Source organism: Symphalangus syndactylus, chromosome 8 (genome assembly GCF_028878055.3).
Source record: "Symphalangus syndactylus isolate Jambi chromosome 8, NHGRI_mSymSyn1-v2.1_pri, whole genome shotgun sequence".
NCBI lineage: Eukaryota > Metazoa > Chordata > Mammalia > Primates > Hylobatidae > Symphalangus > Symphalangus syndactylus.
Genome location: NC_072430.2, coordinates 97,592,047 through 97,610,202, shown reverse-complemented (window position 1 = coordinate 97,610,202; position 18,156 = coordinate 97,592,047). Strand labels below are relative to the sequence as shown.

The window sequence follows — 18,156 nt, the reverse complement described above, 5'->3', positions numbered from 1 at the left end:
AAGAAACCAGGCTGCCCCTCCAACACGTTGCTTGGAGATCTCCTTGTTTAAATATCCAGATTCATTACTTACAAATTCTGCTTTGCACCCAACAGTGGAACACAATTCAGCCAAGTTTTCTGCCACCATATGACAAGGATAGCCTTTCCTCCAGTTTCCAATAATGTGTTTCTCATTTTCTTATGAGCCTTTACCAGAATTATCTTTCATACACATATTTCTACCAGCAGCTACTTTAAGGCAATCTAGGATTTTTCTATGATGTTTCTTAAAATCCTACCCAGTGCCAACATCTCCTAAGGTTGTCATAACAAATTACCACAAACTGTGGTTTAAAACCACAGAAATATAATCTGTCACGACTCTGGAGGCAAAAAGTCTGAGACAAAAGTGTAGGCAGGGTCACAGTTCATATGAAGGCCATAGAAGAAAATCCATTTCTGGCCTTCTCCAATTACTAATGACTGTCTAGCATTCGTTTACTTCTGACTGCAGCTTTCTCTGCTCAGTCTTATTCACACTCCCTTCTCCTCCCAGCATCTTAACTCACTCTACCTCACTCTTATAAGGATACTTTAGGGTCCACCAACATAATCCAGGATAAACTCCTCCTCTCACAATCATTAACTTAATGACATTTTCTTGCCATATTAGGTAATGTTCACAGGTTCAGGGTATCAGATTATGGGCATATCTTTTTGGTCAATATTCAGCCTACTACTTTCCATTTAGATTGTTTACATATTTCATTTATCTCTTCATTATATACATGTTATTCTAAAAACTCTTTAGCAAATTTATCTTAAATCTATATTTAGAGTCCATCTGTTAATTTTATGACATCTATTATTTCTATTTTTTTAATTGGCTAACTTTGCTCGAGGTTATTGTTCACCCACTCCTGCTTATTTTAATACGCAGTATTTTTTTTTTTAATTGCATGCTGAATGTTGCAAATTTTACCTGGTTTTGTGGTCAATTTCACTATTTTCTTTTAAAGAGGAGCAGTGGACTTTGTTCTGGCAGGCAGCATAAATTGCATTTGGATTAGCCTGATCCTTTCAAGATTTGTTTTTAAGCTTTTATAGAATGGACTTAGAGATACTTTCACTCTAGGGTCAATTCTACCCTTCTTTTTAGGTTTAAGAATTGGGGGTTCTTAATGAATACTCTTGATTCTCTTCTCTGATTGGTTAGAATTTGACCATCTTCTAATGTTAACTCCTTAGTTAGAGGTCTACAGTGTTCCACCTATAGGTGCCTAGTCATTCTTTTTACAGATATGAAGTTCTGCCCTATGACTCATTTAATATTTAGCCAAACACTCAAGAAAACCCCAGGCAAATTTTTCAAAATCTTTTCTGAAAATATGTCATTTCAAGAATTTTTGTTTCTTAAATTCTAGCTATATCAAGAAACTGGCACTTCAATCTCTTTCTCCACAACTGGACAAAACTGCCTGTGCTGTGTGTGTATATCACAATGCTGAAATTGCCTCTAGGCAGAAAGTTGAAGTCATCTCAAGGGTTTTCTTGATTGTTACCCTTCTTTCATTTATTACATATTTGTACTGCCTAGTACCAAATGTCTAAAAATATTTGTTATATATTTTGTCTATTTTACAAGTTTCTTGTGGAAAAGAAAATGGTGGGTTTATTCTAGCCAGAAGCAGAAGCTTAGATTTCAAGCTAAATAATAGTTATTTTCATATATGACTAATCAAGAGATTATTTTTCAAAATAATATATTAGCTCCCAATAAGGTTGAATTGAAAACTATAATAATTATTTTCGTCATAAAATTCTGATTGTTAAAAAAATATAATGGTGGATGAAAATTGAGAAACTTGATGACTCAACAACAACAACAACAACAAAAACCCACTTCTTGAAAGGCAAGTGGAGCTAGAATTCACTGGTTTCTTTTTCTAGATAATTTTACCATGGAAGAAGTTAATATTATCAGCAGTAAGCATACATCTCAAAAGAGGCCCACCCTATTCTCCTTTTAAATCATTAAGGGAGTGAAATAGTGCTTTCAAACAATATAATAGACCCCTTAATTTATTCTACCTGCTTCTTTGGAGCTCACAGAGTAAACTCCTGATGAGTGTTGGATGGAAAGCATATGGCAATGGCAACATGCAATCACAGAAATCTTTAAGTTTTTAGTTGTCTTTCTTGTCATGTTTAGACTGGATAGTATTTCTTTGGCCAACTATTGGGCAAAGTAGAAATGAGAACAAATATATTTGTTTATTCTTGAAATAAAATTCACTCAAGCACAGTAAGTAACATAGAAGTCAGAATATATTTACATCCCTAAGACATTTAAGCAGTATCTTATTGTAGAAATGTATACTTTTTCAATCTTCAGAAATGTTTCAAAAATGCAATGTAATGAAGATTATTAAAATTATATGAATTATTGAAATTATTCAAATGTTTCTATTACATTTGCAACTATTTTAATATAGAGTGCATATTCAACCAGAATTGTATGATGAGGGTAAATGATAACAGCATAGGGCATTGGGCAGGCCTTAGGGACGAACTTCTCTAAGACAACTGCCTGTTGAGGCATACCTAAGAGTAAGAGACAGGTGACAGTGTTAAACTTTACTTGAGCCCTATGCTCCTGGAAAAGAGAAACTGTTAAGATTCACAATAGCCAATACATAGAAACAACTTACGTGTCCATTGATAGAATAATGGATAGAGAAAGTGGAAAGTTATCCAGCTTTAGAAAGGGAAATTCTGCCATTTGCTACAACCTGAGTGGACTCAGTAGACATTATGTAAGTGAAATAAGCCAGACACCAAAAGAATAATATTACATGATCTCACTTATATGTGGAATCTATCTATCTATCTATCTATCTATCTATCTATCTATCTATCTATCTATCTATGTGTGTGTGTGTGTGTATATATATGAAATAAAACAGTGGTCTCCAAGAATGGGTGGAGATGGGGGAGGAAATGGGGAGATGTAGGTTAAAGGATGCAAAGTAGCAGATACATAAGATGAACAAGTGTAGAGATCTAATGTACAATGTGAAGACCATAGTCAGTAAAAATGTAATTTATGAGAGATTTTTGTTAAATAAGTAGACTTTAGCTGCTCTTGTCATAAAAAGATAACTATTGGAAATGACAGATATGTTAATTTGTTTCACTATAGTAACCAGTTTACTGTCTATATGTATTCTGCGGCATCATGTTGTAAACCTCAATTATACACAATAAAATCTATTTGAAAAAAGAATTCTCCCCACTCTTGTATTCTTGGCATTGGCTTCATGCAAAAAAATAATTTTCTCTATATGACTTCCGGAAGAATCAGAGATGTCCCCTCCCTTGTTTACAGAAATAGACTTTTTAAATTCCTATTTTTTTCCTCATAAATGATTAGCTGAACTGTTTGTACCTACTAACCTGTCTGAACAAAACACCTACTCATGTCACTTGACATAACTTTAGGTAAATTTATTTCCTTCCCCCAGGCTCCTAAATTTTGAGTCACCATCAGCTTGAGTTGAGGATTCTCTTCCCAAGAATTTCCTGAAGAAAAGGTATTGCCTCGTCAACTAGGCATGCCAGCAGCTCATCGTATTTCCATGTATCAAGTTCTCTCCAGCATGTTTACCCCTGTCTATGAAAGAACAATCCTCTCTGCCTGACATTTGAGATCCCTGCAGATCTTATAGACAAGCACTTTCTCTGTTGTAGCAGTAACCTCTCCCCTATTGCAATGACCCCTTTTTCATTACAACAATATTTTCAATTAAAGCCCATCTTTACCTAGGTCAACACTTATTTTTATTTGACAAGGGTGACAATAAGACAAACAAATAAATGCATCTCTCTTTTTTTGTTGTTCCTTTTACTGTTTGAGGAACAAAGTTTTGTGTCACTCTTGCCTGGTGGCTTTTTAATGTCTATAATAAAACTATTATCATTGCAATTTTGAACAACAAAATTGCATTCTCTATTCTTTAAATATTATATGAAAAACAAAATTGCTTTCTCAATTGAATATTATATAGTTATGAAATCATAGTTACAGAAACAAAACATGCTCCTTTCCGTGAAAGACCTTAATATTCAAGATTAAGTTATTAGATAATAACTTTCACCAGTGAAGATGAATGTAGTTCTCTACAGGCTTGCAGAGAAAATGGGATTAGCTTCATGAAGGAAGTAAGAGTTTAAGATTCTCTAGAATTTTCACTGGAGAGATTGGAGCAGGTAGATGTCCAAGTAAGGGAATCACTATAAGTGAGTTTTAGAAATGAGTATGGATTTATTATACAATAGGAACAAATTGATCATAATTGATTGACCATACTAACAATAATGTAAATACATATATATATACAGATATACATATATACATACATGCATATATAATGATAAAAGCAAATACTGCAATTATGTATGCATAGATTTGATATTTATGGAGATTTAAAAGTTTGAGAAATAGGACCATGTTCAATGTTTGTCAGCAGGACAATAACCTAATTAAAAGGTAACTTTAGTGATAGAGTGGTAAAGAAAAATTCTAAAATTGTGATTTCTAGAATGAGATTATTTTAAACACTAGGCAATAGTAAAAAAACATCATTCATTTCTACGTGGGTTTATCTGAGAGTTCTAAATTCTTATTCTACAACCCTTACTTTATCCCTAGAGTTATAATTTAGTGTCTGAAGGTGTTGTGACATTAGTTTATACAGGTGGCTTATGTTTGTTTTTGTCTTTATACAAGTAAGAAATCCAATAGATAATCTAGATTGTCCAATTAATAAAGTAAATTTCAGGGCTAGAACTCAGAGTTTTGAAGTAAATCATTTTTGAGATTTTATTTTTTCTCCTCAGAGTATTGCTACTAATTATGGCCTATTGTAACAAATAAATCCAAACACATAAAATGGCTCAAAAACTATAGAAATTTCTTTTTTGCTTACATGGCATTCTAAGACTGTCTTTCAGCAGTCCTTTTATGAGGTGATTCTGAGTTCCAGGCTTCCTTTATTTTGTGGCTCCCTGGGTCCTAGGTTCCTATTATTCCTTGCATCCTGGCAGCTTGTTTCACATTCACAGAAAGTATTTAAGTCTTTTTTTTTCCATGTACAATCCTCTCAAATGAGAAGGTTGCTTCATTTTTGTTGTTCTATGTTCAACTCAAACACTCTTTCACATTTTAGTAGCAGCTAATTTAAAAAAATACTTGGATAACAGAACCTTTATTCAGAGATTACAAAAATGAATTATTTTGTTTGTTTGTATTAAACTCAGAAGTTTCAATGGGCCTTATTGCCTTAAACCCTGATTAATCTTATTTTCTACTTCTTTTAAAATTAAGAAGTAGCTTGATTGTCTACTATGCAATGCACCTAGAAACTAACATTCTATATGCATCTTAATTTCCCCTTGAAAACAAGTCAGTATTTGTCTGAATTCACCTCTTTCTTGTGAAGGAATAACCAGCATATACTAACATTATCCTTCTAGCCGTCTTCCTCGAGGTTCTAGATTCAAGAGGCAATTCAAATTATTGTAGTCAACAGTTTGTTCCCTGTGTTTTGATACTTTACAAAATAAGTTTTTCTTATTTCCAATCTTCAAGACATAATTCTTCATTGCCTTCCATATGACCACTAAGTTAATGCCCCATAGTTTAGCTTTCATTACGGCAGCAGCACAGTTCTTGTACTAATATCTGCATTAATTAGAAATACTAGTTTTATAATAAACTATGATATCACTTTTGTATATTATCCTACCCTTGTTTATATAATAAAGGATAAACATGACTAAAATACACATTTCTGGAGTCCAAATAGTCACATAATTAAAACTCTCTCATTTGCCATACCTGTTTGTATTTAAACAGCTTTATTAGAGTAGTTTAATTCAATTTAACAGGTTTTGTTAGACAATAGTCATTTTAGTGTCAAAGATGAGTAAGATGAAATCTCCATCAAGTAGCTTTCAATTTCTCAAAGATGGACACAAAATAGAAATCATTAATATGTGATAATTCAAATATATATGTGTGTTGTATGTGTATTATACTGTGTCTAGAATTTATTCTTCTGGTGGGTTCTTGGTCTCACTGACTTCAGGAATGAAGCTGCAGACCCTAGCAGTTGAGTGTTACAGCTCTTAAAGGTGGCGCGTCTGGAGTTGTTTGTTCCTCCCGGTAGGTTCATGGTCTTGCTGACTTCAGGAGTGAAGCCACAGACCTCCACAGTGAGTGTTATAGCTCATAAAGGTAGTGTGGACCCAAAGAGTAAGCAGCAGCAAGATTTATTGTGAAGAGTGAAAAAACAAAGCTTCCACAGTGTGGAAGGGGACCCGAGTGGGTTGCCACTGCTGGCGTGGGTGGCCAGCTTTTATTCCCTTATTTGGCCCCACCCACATCCTATTGATTGGTCCATTTTACAGAGCGCTGACTGGTCCATTTTACAGAGTGCTGATTCGTCCGTTTTACAGAGTGCTGATTGGTGCGTTTACAAACCTTTAGCTAGACATGGAGCACTGATTAGTGTGTTTACAATCCTTTAGCTAGACAGAAAAGTTCTCCAAGTCACCACCCAAACCAGAAGCCCACTGGCTTCACCTCTCAATCCCCACTCTAAACAGGACACCCCAACTGCTGTTGGGAATTGGGCAATGACCACTCTAGCTACTTCCTGCTGGATAGGGGTGAAGAAGAGGCCCTACAGTTGTAGTGCCCTCCAGAGTGGAACTATTTAGGCCAGTGAAAGGACCAGTAGGTTGGTCCAGGGGTCCTCATTAGAAGTTGTTAGTTGAGCTCATGTGAGGTTCCATTTGTAATACCATCATAGCTTGATGGCCTCAATCCTAGAGGAAACAAACTTGACAAGGAGGTTAAAAATACAGGACCTAAAAGCAAGTAATAGCAAGATGGCTGCCATAGTACCTAGAAAGGGGAGAAGTCATGTTGCCCAACTCCAGAGGTTGGTATAAGAGTTTGAAAGGCATCTGATTTCAGAAGCCTTTTCCTGTAAACGCCAGGCAGCATCTCGTACTATAACTGACTGGTTAGTGTAAAAACAACACTCTTCCCCTAAGAAGGTGCAGAGTCCTCCTTTCTCAGCAGTGAGGAAGCCTAAGCCTCAGTGATTTTGGAGAGTCACCGCTGCCAAAGTATCTATTTGGGATTGTAGTTACTATCTTTACTGGATAGATTTTGTTATTTCTTGCAAACTGTCTGAGAAATCCTTTGAGACTGTGTGGTAGTAGGATAATGAAGTAGATAAACCTGCTATTCCAGTTCCTGTAGCAGTGGCCATTTCTAACCCTATAAGTAGTAGGTGTATTAGTTGTATGGCCCTGTGCTGATGGACTTGAGCTTTGAGGGGCACAGATAGGGTCTGATTAGAAATTAGGATAATATATGTTACACTGTTAACTTTTAGCAAATTTTACTTTTGTTGAAAACCATGTAAGTTTAGGATTTTAATTTTTCTTTGCTATTAATAAAAGCTCGTTCAGTCCATATTAACTTAGACTTGGTATAGATGGCTCCTTCCTGATTCTGTAAGTACTTTAAGGTTTGGCTGAGTGCAAACAACTGGCACGTTTGAGCAGACCAATTATTAGGCAATTTTCCTAACTCTGCTTCTAGAAGAGTTCCCTTATCACTTACTGAACACCCATTGTGTCTTATTCCCTTAATCACCTGGGAGGAACCATCTATTGTCCTGTCCTGAAGGGAGTTCCTCCTAGGTCTGGTCGGACCTTGGTATGGTAATTAATTAAGATTTATATCCCCAGTTAGTAAACCTGCTGTGTTAAGGATTTTTGATAGGAAGGCTACGGGTTGTCAGTGGCCTCAGTGCTTTCGGGCTATGCCCTTGTTTACACTGACAACAAGGTGGTATTGGAGTGTTAGAGGGTTACAGAGAAGACCTTCAATTATCAATTATAGGTTTTAAATTTACCCTGGCTGTTAAAGGAATAGGGTACACCGTTTTTTCTTTACTACTTCTCTCTTTCTTTCTCTTTGACTTCTTGTTTGTCTCTCCCTTTCCCTCTTTCTGACTCCCTCTTTGTCTGTTTCTTCCTCTCTCTCTTTGACTTTCTGTGTCTCTCTTTCTCTCTCTCTGACTCCCTCTTTGTCTCTGTCTCTTCTCTCTCTTTCTCTGACTTTCTGTCTCTTTCCATCTCCTTTCTGCTGGTCTTTCCCTGCCTCCGCCAGCTGCTTATGCTGCTGTTCTCCCCTCTCCTTCTCCTTTTGATGGCTTTGGCAGTGTAAGACTGCCACTTTATTGGGTTTTTGCACTGTGTACAATAACTCCATGGTTTTCTTGTGATATTTAATGGGGGTTCCCCCAGGGGTTAGGAACTCCCTTTCTTTCCATATTGCAGCATGGGCATGTAGGATTAGATAAGCATACTTGCTATGTGTATACACATTTATTCTTCTTCCCTTTCCCAGTTCTAAGGCTTGGGTAAGTGCCACTAGTTCTGCTAACTGGGCGCTGGTCCCTGGGGGAAGAGGCTTACTTTCAAGTGTGGTTACATAACTAACTGTGGTATCACCTGCTCTTCATATCCCATTCTCCACAACTGAACTTCCATTAATATATAGGTTAAAGTCAGGATTAGCTAAGGGGACTTCTAAGATGTCATCTTGGGCAGCATAAGTCTGGACTGTAATTTGTTGGCAGTCATGCTCGATTGGTTCCCCATACCCTGGGAGAAAAGTGGCAGGGTTGAGGGCTGCACATGTGTGTATTTGAAGCACCAGTCCCTCAAGGAGCAGTGCCTGGTATCTAAGCAGGCAGCTGTCTGATAGCCATAAACTTCCTTTGGCACCTGGTATGCCATTTACATCGTGAGTAGTCCAGACAGTGAGATCCTTTCTCTGACTACTAAGACACCTCTGACACTAAGACGGCCACCACCACAACTACCTGTAAACAGTGAGTCCAGCCTTTTGCTACTATATCAATTTCCTTACTTAAGTATGCCACTGGTTTTGGGGTTGTCCCACAAGTCTGAGTAAGGACCCCAAGAGCTATTCCTGCTCTCTCTGTGATGTATAAAGAAATTTCATCCTGTGGGAAGGCTTAAGGCTGGAGCTTGAGTTTGTTCCTTCCAATGCCCAGACATCAGAGTTGATTCCCTTCTCAAGCAGGGACAACAAATGGGTAACTTATTCCCCATATACATGTAGATAATAGCTCCAGCTTTGGCTAATATGTCCCTCCCTAATAAGGGTATGGGACTTTCAGGCATAACAAGAAAGGCATGTGAAAAGAGCAAACTCTCCCAATTACAGCTGAGGAGGTGGGAAAAGTACCTGGTTACAGGCCATTCCAGGGTTCTTGGATGGTAACAGGCCTTGAGGACAGCTGTCCGGGACACGAGATTAACACTGAGAGAGCTGCACCATTGTCCAGGAGGAAGTCAATTTCCTGGCCCTCAATGGTTAAACGTACCCAGGGCTCAGTGAGGGTGATGACATGAGCTGGTGCTTGCCCCGGGCACCCTCAGTCCTGTTGCTGGATCATCTGGTTGGGGGCTTCTGGCCCAGAGAACCTTTGTCCTCTGGGACAATGCACCTTGCAGTGATTGCCTCGGCATAGGGGACATGGGCGAGTGGGCAGCTTGTTTCTTATAGGACAATCTTTTTTAAAGTGTCTTTGCAAACCACACTGATAACAAGCCCTACCAGGTGATTGGCCTGCTCAATTTTCTGTCCTCTCTGAACCACCAAGGTTTGTTTGTCTGAGGGCCATGACTAAGGCTGTGGTCTTTCTCTGATCTCGCTTTCCTTTTTGTCCTGTTCCCCTTGGTCCCTATTATAGAATACCGAAGTTGCCAGGTTTAATAGTGCCTCCAGATTTTGTTTAGGGCCTAGGGCTCACTTTTGGAGCCTTCTCCTGATATCTGCAGCTGATTAGGTAATAAACTTATCTTTTAGGATCAACTGGCCCTCTAATGACTTGAGTGACAGGGAAGTATATTTTCTTAAGTCGTCCCGTAGCTGCTCGAGGAAGGCAGAAGGATTTTCTTCCTTTCCCTGAGTTATGGTGGACATCACTGAATAATTCATGGGCTTTTTCCTAATTCTCCTTAGTCTTTCTAGAACACAGGTCAACAGATGTTTATGACTCCAGTCCCCATGATCTCAGTCGAGGTCCCAGTGGGGATCCATACTGGGGACGGCTTGCTGACCGGTAAGGAATTTGTCCTTTTCTTCAGCTGTCATTCTATCATTTACTTGACTAAGATACCAGGTATCTCCAAACTCTTGGGCTGCAGCTAAAGCCGCATTGTTTTCATTAAAGGCCAGGGTTTGATCTAACAATAGCATGAATAATATGACATCTCTCTAAGAGAGATTGAAGGTTTGCCCTAGACCTTGTAGGACATCTATATACCTATCAGGATCATCTGAAAACTTCCCCAGATCTACCTTGATCTGCTTTAAATCAGAGAGGGAGAAGGGGACATGTACCCAAGTTGGGCCAAATTCCCCTCCCCCTACAGCTTGAAGGGGACATAACCGATAGCCCAGGGGGTTTTGTGGTCCTTTGGATATTTCTTTGCTTGTTTCCTTCTGGGCAGGGGAGATTAGAGGAGGCTTATCATTAATAGGAAGGGGAGCTATAGGGAGGCTAGGATATGGGGGTAAGCTGAGGGGTCCTCCTGTGGGATGTAAATTGCAAGCTTTGCATAGTTTTGTATTGTCCTTCAATAAAAATAAAGCTTGGACATAAGGTATTTCTCTCCATTTGCCTTCCCTCTTACAGAAAAGGTCAAGCTGTAGGATAGTATTGTAATTTATACTTCCCTCAGGTGGCCATTTTTCCCCATCAGAGAGAATATTGGGGCCAAGCTGTAGTGTAGAAAAAAATAAGCTGCCTCTTTTTCAGGGTTTGTGGGTCAAATTGGTCCCAATGGCTTAGGATGCATTTCAAGGGTGAGCCTGTAGATGCCTGAGTGTGTCCCATCTGAAAGACAAAACTGCCCGTGGTTTTGGTTTGTTTCTCCCCCGACCAAGAACCCGCAATAGTCCTTGGACCATGCTGATCAGAATAGTTGCACTCACCGACGCAGCAGCAGAAACACCTCTTGCCCAAGAACCCACAATGGTCCCTGGACCTTGCTGATCAGAATAGTTGCGCTCACCGATGCAGCAGCAGAAACACTAGTTTTCCTCCTAGACCACAAGGAGGACATAGGAAGGTCGGATTTAGTGGCCCTTACCGACACATTCTCGAAAACCCCTTAGAGTCCTAAGTGTTCTTCTGTTAGTATTGGGACTTTACCCTGTCTTATAAAGATATTATGCCCCAAAAATGAAGTGGAGGGCCATATGAAGTAGAGGCCCATACCCTGAGGGAAGGAAGGGATCCTAACTTCAGGAATAACTTTTGTTAGGCCTGCTTGTCTAAGGAGGGATCTTAAAATTCCAGGTAGTCCCCCCTATGGTGGGGCTTTGGGCAAAAATTATGTCTTTCTGATTGGTAAGGCTGGGTGCCTAAAGAAGGAAGTAGAGTCCTGAAGTTTATACTAGAAATAATTCTTATAGGAGAAACTAGAAAAGCACCAGAGACAGGGAGTGGTTTTTAGAAGTGGGACTAGCCTCGGAGAAGAGAGGTGGGAGGAAGTTTGTCTGACAGGTATTAGGACCCAGGAGGCAAGGGTCAGGACAGATAGGATAGATGGGCGAGTCTCGCTTGGGTGATGCAACTTTGAGAGTTCTGCTCATGGCTGCAGCTTCATCCAACTTATTGTTAGGACCCCAGAGCTGAATGGCCTGCCTCTCTGTCAACCCTCAGCTTAGCCCGGAAGTACAGGAAAAGTGGAAGCTGGATCCAGGCAAACCAACAGTCCCAACTCCAAAGAGTTGGGGATTGTTAGAGAGCCCTTTCCCAGAAAGCCTGACACCCGTATCTTTAGTCTGGCAGCCGCACTAGTGGCTTTTAACTGACCAACAGGTGCCTGGTATTTAGCCCCCGAATTCCAAGGAAAAATAGGACAGAATAGCAAGCGAAAGGAGTCCAGTGGCACTCACCGCCTGGTGACTGTCCCTTCGTGGTCGCCAACATGTGTCCAGAATTTATTCCTTCTGGTGGGTTCTTGGTCTCACTGACTTCAAGTATGAAGCTGTGGACCCTTGCAGTGAGTGTTACAGCTCTTAAAGGTGGCACGTCTGGAGTTGTTTGTTCCTCCTGGTGGGTTCATGGTCTTGCTGACTTCAGGAGTGAAGCTGCAGACCTCCACAGTGAGTATTACAGCTCATAAAGGTAGTGTGGACCCAAAGAGTGAGCAGCAGCAAAATTTACTGTGAAGAGTGGAAGAACAAAGCTTCCATAGCATGAAAGGGGACCTGAGTGGGTTGCTGCTGCTGGCTCGGGTGGCCAGCTTTTATTTCCTTATTTGCCACTGCCCATGTCCTGCTGATTGGTCCATTTTACAGAGTGCTGATTGGTCCATTTTACAGAGTGCTGATTGGTCGGCTTTACAGAGTGCTGATTGGCATGTTTACAAACCTTTAACTAGACACAGAGCACTGATTGGTGCATTTTTACAGAGTGCTGATTCATGCATTTACAAACCTTTAGCTAGACACAGAGCACTGATTGTTGTGTTTACAATCCTTTAGCTAGACAGAAAAGTTCTCCAAGTCCCCACCTGACCTAGAAGCCCAGCTGGCTTCACCTCTCAATATAATACACATATATGTATATGTATATGTGTGTGTGTGTGTGTGTGTGTGTCTATATATATACATATATATATACATATATATGTATATATATATATGTATGAAAGCACAAAGAAAAGTTCCTTAGTTCAACTTGGGGTTTAGGAAAATTTTCACTTTTTATGGTAGCCTACATTAATATTGAAATTCATCTCCCTCCCCTTAAAAATGGGAAAAGAACTGGATGTGGTGGCTCACGCCTGTAATCCCAGCACTTTGGGAGGCCAAGGCTGGTGGATCACTTGAGGTCAGGAGTTCAAGACCCTCCTGGGCAACATGGCAAAATCCCCTTGCTACTAAAAATACAAAAGTTAGCTGTATTTGGTGGTGCACTCCTGTAATCTCAGCTATTTGGGGGGCTGAGACATGAGAATTACTTGAACCCTGGAGGTGGAGGTTGCAGTGACCAGAGATCATACCACTGCGCTCCAACCTGGGCAACAGAGCGAGACTCTGTCTCAATTAAAAAAAAAAAAAAAAAGGAAAGGACATTTCTAGGCTGACTCTGCACAAAGTCTCAGAGAAATAAAATAACATGGATAGGATTTTTCAAATACTATGGACTCTGATTTTACATCATCAAGAGTACATTTTACATCATCAAGAGTACATTTTACATCATCAAGAGTACCAACACTGACACATAAAATTGAAACTTTTTCAAAAAATACTCATTCTACATGTAAATCACTGTAATATCATATATTCCATTCTATTAATTTTCTGATCAAGGACCATTATAGGCCACATGTCATATTTTGAAACTCTGGTATATTTTATGCAGGAAACCACAGGTAGTCAGGTATTTCTCATAAACTTTCTAATGTTACCATAATGCTGTATGATAATTTTGCATAAATATATACACACTTAAGTTTATTCAAATTTTTTTACACATCGTTCTTATGTAACTATTGACTAAACATATATCATCAATTAAACACAAAAATGTTTCAAATGAAATGGGATTTAGTAACAGATTTAATATAATAGTGGATGTTGACTTACAGAAACTGAGTCATAGACGTTGGATTAAAAATAGAAATGTGTATGTCTGTCTTATTGCTATCAACTTAATTATTACTAGACATATTATTATTATCACTGATGAAATTATTAACAACTAAACCATTGTTTTAATGGCCAATTCCAAAGAGTGTATGTTAAATAAATAATTGTGAGAAAATTTTTTGGAGATTTTGTCACTGAATTAATAAACACAAATTGATATTTACAAAAACTGTCTCTATGATGTATTTCATTGCAATATGAATGTCCAGTTGTTTATGTAGTTATTTTACCTTTGGTATGCCTAGATTTTTGTATTTTATAATTATGCCTCAATTACCGTATCACTTTTCCTTATGTATTAGTCAAACTAGCTTCTACTTAGTCTAATATAATAATTTGTTCTATATGGGATTCATGTATTTAAAATTCATAGCTGTTTATTTTTCAAAGTCATTGCCAATTAAAAAGTACTACTTGGTGACAATATGTTTTTAAACACGAATGTGAACTTAGGCAATTAGACATGATAATTGTGAGGCATTACTTAGTTATAAAGTGTGAGAGGAGGTTATGTAATTTTTTTCAAATATAAAGTTAAAATACAATTTTGTTCCTTCTTGAACCTCTGAGAACAGTTCCCTGAACAAACAAAGGTCTTTGAATTACAGTTGAAGAATCACTCTATGGATTATGAGGAGTCACTGATCCATTAGGAAAAAGAAGAATTAAAAACAATTATGCACTAAATAAAGACTGAAAAATGTAGATGAGATATGATCAGCATTAGCATTTCTTATTTTGCCATAACAATACTCTCAATTTGCAAATCTAAGTACTGATAAACCTGAAATCATTTATCACATTGACTTGGAAATGACCTCAGATCCTTTTGGATTAATGCTTTAAGCTTGTGTTTTTGCCATTTAAAAAAAATCAATTAATGTAACTATAAGAACTGTGGTTAGAATATTCGACTCATTTTGAATTATTAAATTGACTTTTGCTTATTCTGTCTAGTGCACTTGTAGCTTATTAGTAAACCAGAAGGTTATAATAATAAAGGCTTCCAGATCAATGCACTTTGAAGCCTTCAATAATCATTTTGCATTCAATATCAATTAATCTCACTTCGCTGTTGATGTCAACTTTCCTGTTACTTTAATCATATTTTAAACTGTAGAGGAATCACTATTATTTCAGAGATATATAATAAGACTTTTCAGTAAATTTTTATAACAGGTTGTTTTAAACAAGATGTTTTAAATTAATTTGTTCACTCAATTTAATCTAAAAATGCCCCTACAGTAAACAGAAAACACCCTGTAACAAATGTTTATTTACCCTTAGAGATTTTCAAATAATAAATGTTCAATGCTTAAACAAAACCAATACTTTAATATTTCTTCTATAGTTTAACTGAAACAAAATAAGCTCCCTAAGTATACGGGTTAGTAAAACTTAAGACTATAAATTTTTGAAACAATTTTGATGTGTTTTTTTTTTAAATCAACTTCAATCAGTTATCACAAATACATATTTTTTGTATTCTGGAGCAGAATTACATTTTGGTGCCATATAAGGGAAATAGTTCATCTTTCATAGCCATTTAGCTTTTCTTACTTCATCCACAGAGGCTTTTTTAAAATAAACTTTTTTATTTTAGAATACTTCTAGATTAACAGAAACATGAAAACGTAATATGTCTATCTTTGGGGTATCTTGTATATCCAACATCCAATTTCCCCTATTAATAACATTTCTGATTGGTATGATACTTTTGTCATAACCAACAAGCTGGTATTTGCATGTCATTACTAAGTAAAGATGTTGGTTTTTACCTGATAACCATTGTCTGTCCCAGGACCCCATTCAGAATACCACATTATATTTAGTTGTCATGTCTACTAAGCTCCACTACACTGTGATGGTTTTTCAGACCTTATTCTTGGTGTCCCTGATAGTCTCGAAATATACTAGTTTGCTATTTTGTGGACTATACATCAGTTTAGATTGTCTCATACTATCTCATGATTAGACTTGGGTAATGGATTTATGAGTAAAGTGCCATTCTCATCACATCACATCAAGGGTATGTATTATCAACATGACTTATTGTGTAACCTTAATCACTTGAGGTAACATTTGTAAGGTTTCTCCACCATAAAGTTACTCTTTTTTTTCCATGCTAAATTCTTGCAAAGAAAATAACTATTTCCCACCTATCCTTAAGAGTGGAGAATTGTGATTTACTTCCTCAAGGGTGACATATCTTCAACTGCTTTTTTTTTTTTCAGCATCTCCTTAGTCTCTGTTACTATAGCTCATCTTTTTACAGCCTGCCTTAACACTAGAATTAGCCATTTATCCAATGAGTCCGGACTTCTTTCATTGAAAAGTGGCATTAGAAACCAGGATTTGGGTATTTTATGTCCCTGTTTCTATGGAGATTTCATTGCTTTTAAGTCTTCTCAGTTAACAGAACTAGGAGATATACGTGTATACAATCTATCTATCCATCTATCCATCTATCTATCTACACACATAGACACACCAATATCTATTATTATTTCTATATTATATGTAATATATGTATATAGATATAGATACAGAGAGAGAAAGAGAGAGCTAACTTATTGATTTATCTGTTCTAATTTGGTACCCTATGGTTTATTCTAATCTTCCCCCTTGCTTATTTATAACCTCCAACTTCAACAATGAGAAACATGGCTCCCACAATCCTCTATACATTTAGTCTTTTGTTCATTTTCATTTTACATGTGTAATGGTTTCAGAACTGTTAACTCATACCCTGATGATGGGAAACTTTTTCAACTAGAGTGTTTATGTACAGTTCTTTTGATCTTTAGTCTTCTACTCTCTAGTTTTTTCAGAACCCACTCCTGCATTCTATTCAGTGAGATTATTTCAAACATTTATAATTCAGTTACATCTTTTATTGATGTCTGCATTCCTTCCTGTGGTGCACTAATTTCTTCATTGATTCTTTACATTTGTATACATTATCGTTCCTCCTGTGTGTTGAAAGACTCTTTGGATATTGACAAATGCAGTGTCATATATGTATCACTACATTGTCACACAGAATAGTCTCACCTACATAAAAAAAAATCTGTGCTTCATGTATTTCATGCCCACTCCCTTTATTAACCACTTGCAACCATTGATCTGTTTTTGTCTCCCTAGTTTTTCTTTCCAGAATGTCACACAAATAGAATGATTCAGTATGTAGCCCTTTCAGACTGTTTTCTTTAACTTAGCAATGCATGTAAGATTCACCCAAGTTATTATGTGAGCTAAGAGTTTATTCTTTTTATTGCTGAATAATATTTAATATTCCTATATATAAATGTACTGAGGCTTGTTTTTCCATTCACATATTGAAGGACATATTGTTTGATCCACGGTTAGGTAATTGTAAATAAAGCAGCTATAAAATATTTGTGTGCAGATTTTTTTTTTGAGACAGGCCTCACTCTGTTGTCCAGGTTGTGGTGGCCATGATCATGGCTCACTACAGCCTTGACCTCCTGGGCTCAAGCGATCCCCTCGACTCAGCCTCCGCAGTAGCTGAGACTGCAGGTGCACACAACCACACCCAGCTAATTTTTTTTTTGTTTTGTAGAGATGGAGATCTCTCTATGTTGCCCAGACTAGCCTCAAATTCCTGGCTTCCAGTGATTATCCCACCTCAGCCTAACCAAGTGATGGGATTACAGGAATAAGCCACCAAGCCTGGCCAGTATGAAGATGTTTGTGTTGAAATAAATTTTAAAATCAGTTTGCTTAATAGATAAGACTAAAATTGCTAAATTGTTTGGTAAAACTAAGGATAGATCATACAATGTTGCTAAACTTTCCAAGGTCTCTTTTTGATAATACTTTAGCCCTAGCAATTATCTAGTGAAGAAATTATTCTTTGGATTACAGAAAAAAACTAGGATATTTTAAAGTAATAATTCAATTTGATAGCAAAATATTAGAAAGTAACAGAGTAGATAAAAGTAATATAAACTGAAATTAAATACACTTCAATAATAGCTTTATAAAACTTTCTTAAGCTAAGAGAGGAACCAAAGAAAAACTTATCATAAAAGTAATCCAAAGCAATTACATTGAAAAAAATTCATTTATTTTACATGCACCTCTGTTTATCACAAGTGGCACAAAGTGGGTAAAAATACTCCTTCATACCAAAGAGAAAAAGTATCATTGTTTGGACCATCACTTATACAATACCACACCATTATTTCTGGTAAGCAAAAATGTTTTCTAGGTGCTATTTCTTTGAAAAGAGCTGATTAGAGTATTGATGCAGCTCTGTTATATGTTGAAGCTCACCTACTTATTTCATTATTTTAAATTGTTCTT

General features: G+C 37.3%; 1 pseudogene; it reads right to left on the bottom strand.

The window, feature by feature from the left end:
* Nucleotides 1-8,583: 8,583 nt before the first annotated feature.
* Nucleotides 8,584-10,996, bottom strand: LOC134737424 (uncharacterized; annotated as a pseudogene).
* Nucleotides 10,997-18,156: the final 7,160 nt, after the last annotated feature.